Consider the following 6,026-nt stretch of genomic DNA (forward strand, 5'->3'; position numbering starts at 1 on the left):
CTTCACTCACTTTTTGTCACTTTCATGCATGATGATGAAAAATTATTTAATTTCTCTCTTTTTTAAATCTTATACAAATGTTTGAGTGGTATCATTGCTTCCACAAAAATATTAAGCAGCAAAACTGTTTTCAACATTGATAATAATCAGAAATGTTTCTTGAGCAGCAAATCAGCATATTAGAATTATTTCTGAAGGATTACGTGACACTGAAATTTCTTTGTAAACAACAAATTTATAAACGTTTCTAATGAAGAATGTTGCGTTCCCAAATGCAAATTAAAGCAGCTCTAACAGTGAGTCACAACTAAAAACAGTAGGCTACTGTAACAGCAGACATATAGCATGCTACGCTGGTGCTACGCTGATTTGAAAAGACACAGAGGAGAGGAATTGTTGAATAAAGTTGTTATTTTTGTTTTCTTTGTATACAAAAAGTATTCTCGTCGCTTCATAACGTTACGGTTGAATCACTGATGGCAGATGGAGTATTCTGCCGATGCTTTTCATACTTTCCTGGACCTTGACATTGTATTTATTTGGCAGTCTATGGGACAGTCACAAGCCTCCTGGTTTCATCCAAAATATCTTAAATTGTGTTCCGAAGACGAACAAAGCTTTTACAGGCTTTTAACAACATGGGGGTAAGTGATTAATGACAAAATGTTCATTTTTGGGTGGAGTATCCCTTTAAACTGATATGTTTAGACATGATAGGTAAAAATTTATAGCGTGAATGCACTGTAAGTCGCTTTGGATAAAAGCGTCTGCTAAATGCATAAATTTAATTTAATTTAATTTTAAACTGCAACATGTTTGCAAAAATTAGTGCATTGTTTCACCGATATGCTTTCACCAATCCATCTTATTCAATTTCACTTTCTAACATGCTCTCAGAAACGAGCCTTTGGCGGGTTAAATCTGTTTTCTGAGGTCCTGTCGTTGGTTAGACTCTAAACACGGACCCTACAGAGAGACTCGGAGGCGTCTCCCGGCTCAGATATAAGCATCCTGTGTCTGGGATGTCCTTCCTCTCCTGCCCGGTGACATGATCCAGAGCTCCTGAGAAAGCGCTGAGGTCGGAGGGAGAGGAGTAAACAGAGGGCAGATATCAGGAACGAGAGCACAAGGCGCCGACTTTCTGCTGTCTCAGGACTAGATGATGAAACTTAATCAGTCTGTACGTAATTACACATATCTCAGCCTCTTATACCTTATATGGTTACTTATATTACAGACAATCATAAACTTTAATCGTTTTAAACGTTTGTTTTGTGACCCTTCAATTACTTTCATAATTTTTAAGTGCCGGAATGCACTTTATAATAATTTTTAAAGGGGTAGTGGTTTTTATGATTTGTAATTTTATACAAAAACAACGCTGTAACCTATATGAATGTCTTTATCATCACAGCAAACATTTTAGAACACAACTTTCAATAAAAAACTTTTATATAAAAAGTCTAAAAGCCAAATTAAACATCTCAACTTGCCACAGAGAAGAAGAAAAAAGATGAGTGTATAAACAACCAGAATTTTCTCAAAAATAATGCAAATAGATTCATCCACAATACTACAAAAAGAGCACAGTGGATAGTTACGAGGAAAATGTTTTGAAATAAAACCTGAAAAAGTTCTCAAAGCTTAATGTTGGTGACGCTGAAGTCATGTGACTGGTTTAGTTTGTTTATATCGTCTGTTTAGCTTTTTGCCTCTGGCGATTGTATTAGGCCTTATGAAAGTGCGTTCACTTGTGAAGAATATCATAATGAACAAAACGTGTAAGAATCATAAACTTATGTTAGTCACAGAGCTCATTCTCTGCAATAATCCAAAATGTAATGGAAAAACCCTATTGGGTTTTTTATGGCAGGAACCAGAGTGATATGAACTTATGAGTCGGGTCTACAAAAATGCATCCCTGTAGTGCTCTATGCCAGTTTCAAGATCAGAAATGTTAATAAAACTGCTAGCTAATAGGACCTCCAAATGGGTTTCCAGTATGTTTTTCTCCAAAGGCAGAGAAATATCATTACCATCACACCTCTCAGTACAATGCCACCAAAATCCACTGGAAAGCTGATTAAATATCTCATCCAGGAAGCGTAGAAGCATTCAAAAGTTTCCCTCTGACTGAACGCAAATCAAATCAACTCGAAAAGGCCGATCAAGACACACTATCTTTAAAGAACATCGTGTGTTTTCTCTCAGGTCCTGTGCTGTCTTTTTTCTGCTTCCAAATGGCAAGTCCGAAGTGAAATGAGGTCATGCGGTAAGTATTCTGAGTGCATTTATCAAGCGCTGTATAATAGTGAGATGTGAAGTGGACTGTTGGACTCCTGCGGTCGGTTTTATTGAAGTATCTCTTGAGCGAACGTGGAATCCCTCAATAAACGACACGACGGCTGAAAGGCCGCAGACTGCCAGATGAGATAATGTGCAAAAGCCTGCTGTGCTGACTCCAGCGCTCACGTGACGAGAAACGAGAGGAGAAGAGAAGAAAAACGTGCGTGTTTGTGTGGTTTTGGCCTGAAAATTGCGATCTCTGTTTTGCTTGGAGAAATTTAATCATCACCTCTAACTATTAAACATTTCAGAAGAGCCGCTTTCTGCAACTTGAGAAACAGAGAACATTTCTGGAAAGTTAACTGTGACGATGGCAGTTTCAAGGGTTTGAGTGGCCAATTCAGTCCGCGGGACTGAAAGAGGCTGGAACAAACAGGGCTGCTCCTGGTTAATGGATAACATAAACAAGGTCTGGAATGGCCAAAAATGCTTTCCAGTGATGTCACGCAGTCATTTTTGGATTGCGCCGATAAGAAAGCGTATAACCTGTTGATGCACTTGGACGCTTGGAAAAGCACGATGCGTAAATGATTCCACACGGGCGCGAGCTTCCAAAACACAGCGCATGAAAAGCCATTAGTTTAGCTGATGTGAATGGAACGTGAATATACATTACTCCATCCCTGCCACGTATCTCCCATACCGCGCTTGCTGAAACTGAACACTGCTTAATGGAAAGAAAAGAGATCCTGTCGCCAGTCTGGTGTGGATGCGCTTCAGTGCTAAAATTCTTTGGTTTGTGCTCCAGTGGGACGCTGAGCGTTTGCCATAGTGGTGTGCGGAGATAATCATTTAATACGAAGCTCTTAACATATACGATTTATGTGTTGCAATCACGCGTCTGCCATCTTATTTCCGAAAATATAAAGAAGGGTGTTCAAAAAAGAACAAATGAAATCAAAACGGGCATTAACTTCACGTATAAATCTCTTTACAATCCTAAAAGTTGACTAAACTAACGGCGTCATTCTTCATTTGTGGTGGCAAGTGTGTCCCCTCTTTCAAACCGTTGAAATAAAATTTAAATAACCAATAAATCATAAACATGTTCGGCATTTTTGTATTCTGTAGGGTAAACCCAGTTTGTGACACTGCTATAGTTACATTATGTTTTTAAAATCATATTTTAGTTGAGTTTGAGAGATTGCATTTGGAACAAAATATGCATATTCCCGCCATACCTTAGAGAGGTATCATGGAATGTAATTGCAACAATATAACATTTTTAAAACAAATGAAGTGTTTATGATTTTATTTAACATGTACAATTTTATTAAATTGTTACAGATTTTGTTTTATTTCAGAAAAAAACTTGTGTCCACCAAATTCATGTCAATAATTCAATAAATTCAATAAATTAATATTTTAGAATAAAGACTATAAAGGTACCACAGACCATGTTTGCTGTCTTTTTTGATGTATAATATCCAGATTTTTAAAAAAGAAACTATTCTCCTTTGGGAGAAATTTTTAATTTCTAAAAAGACTAAAAATTAAATGATCAAGAAAACTGAATCCTTAAAGTTATAATTAATTTATCATTATTACTTAAAGTTGCATAGCCCTGCTCATTTGAGAACAAAACCAAATTTGGTAACCCATAGGACATAAGTGGCTGTGTCACCAGTGTTTGGGTCAAAATTATTGAAAAATAGAAAATATTCTTAAGCTTCTATTTTTAATGGATTTTAAAGCATATTAACTAACCCTAACCCGATTGAAGAATGAACCAAAATAATGTGCATAAGCTTTCAAAATTCTTCAAGTGTTCTTCGTTCCGAGATAAAAAAAAAAAAGTTGACTCCTTGTTACTGCACTCACAGGCACATGTCATATTTTGTCCAATCAGATGCTCTCTAGAATAAGAAAGGCCCCTCCTCCTAGTACTACCTGCCACCAACAACTCACAAATCACAGTTCACAAAGACGACTACGCATGACGAGTGGGGCTTTGTATAAGTGTTACACTCTAGGAAAAAGAAGATATTTGAGACCTCTCTTTTCTGAGGAAAGTTCCAAGTGGAACTCCTGCAAGAACTTCTGTTTTGTGCTTCTTCCAAGTTTACACTCTTAAACATAAAGCTTCTTCATTGGCATTGATGGGCTCCCATACCATCCAACGAATCATTCCATTTCCATAAACTGTTCCTTTATAGTGGAAAAACGTTGTTCAGATCATTAAAATGCTCTTCACACTAAGAAAAACTGTTCTTTAAGGAAAATATTTTTTTGGGGAAAACCCCTTTAGCAACCTTTATTTTTTTTGAGTGTACCAACACCACAAGAGAAGATCTTGAAATTATATATAGAAGTTTATTTGATTCAGCAAGTTGTTAGGACGAAGGGTAAACACCAGCACAGTAATAGTACCGTCTGGGTTTGATCTCACTGAATCCCATCAGCGTTCTCCAGAATCTCCGTGCATCAAGTGTGCTAACTAGGGAAGACATTCCCACAACTGACTGTGTCCTTCAAATAATCTGGGGCCCGTTCTGGACTTGGACTGGACCCAGAGACACATGGAAAGTTTGGTGGGGATCGTTTTGCACTGCAACTCCGATGAGCAGAACAGACCAGACAAACCCCGTGAATGCTTTTCAGATGTCAGCCAGCTTTTTCCATTTATGAACAAACTGTATTAAAACCTGTCTGGTTTCGTCATGTGAAAACAGCATAACGTGGAGACACAGCTGCGCTCTTATCACCTGCCTGCAGCAACTCAGAAGAACTTTAACAAACAGAATGACATTATACTAACTCTTCACAAGTGGAACTGCTTGATCAAAGTTCATTACTCAAATATTTTTTTGGTGATTGAGTGAAATAAACCAAATGCTCCAGAACTTCTTTAAAATTGCATGGTTTATTCTCTAGATATCAGCACTGGCCATTAGAGTACTTTATCCATTATTTTTTTTGTTTTTGCATTTATATGACCTCCTGAATCTATTTCGATGGCTATTTTAAAGTTGTTACTAGTTAATACAGAAGGCTCTGCTCTGTCCGTCTCCGGTGTGAGAACCTCCTCCTCGCAGTGGAATTTACTGTTTTCAGGGGAGCCCTGGATCATGTTGAATTTGTGTATCTCTTTAGCGTAGTATTCGGTCTCGGTGTTTGTCCTGGCCGCAGCTCATGATGTCTGTTCTCGCCCTAACTCCTCCAGCAATTCCCTAGTGCTGTGTTATAGAGGGCCCGCACTTGATAGGGCACCCGACTAGGGCCCGGATCTGCGGCGGGCTGGTCAGCCCCGCAGCTTGCTGAGGATCTGACCCCGGATGCTCAACCCTCTTTTCTTGATGTGGTCGATGTCCACCGTGGTGCAGGTTGACAGAGAGAAACTCATGGTCACACTGTTCAAGAGAAGGAAAAACAGCAGATTCCTCTGCCTCAAATGCATGGTTTGTTCTGTACACTTGTCACGCTAGTAAACACAGTTCCAGTTCAGTTGAATAGGTTTAGAAGGATAATGAGACTAATTCCAGGTGTCCTCTCTGATAGGCTGGAGTTCAAGTGCCTGAGCCTGTTTTTTCTCATGAGATTCCATGCTGCAACTTTATTCAATAGAAGGCACTGCACAGTAATACCATAACATCCTTAAACATCCAGCAATGGCGCTTTACAGGAAAACCAGAGCTTCAGAATAGTGTTTCCCCCAGCCGGCATTTCCCCTGAACCGAGCT

At 38.7% G+C, this 6,026-nt stretch overlaps 1 pseudogene; it reads right to left on the reverse strand.

The window, feature by feature from the left end:
* LOC109107375 overlaps positions 1-5,823 on the reverse strand; it is a 29,712-nt pseudogene extending 23,889 nt beyond the window's left edge.
* Positions 5,824-6,026: the final 203 nt, after the last annotated feature.

This window comes from Cyprinus carpio, chromosome B17 (genome assembly GCF_018340385.1).
Source record: "Cyprinus carpio isolate SPL01 chromosome B17, ASM1834038v1, whole genome shotgun sequence".
NCBI classification, from domain to species: domain Eukaryota; kingdom Metazoa; phylum Chordata; class Actinopteri; order Cypriniformes; family Cyprinidae; genus Cyprinus; species Cyprinus carpio.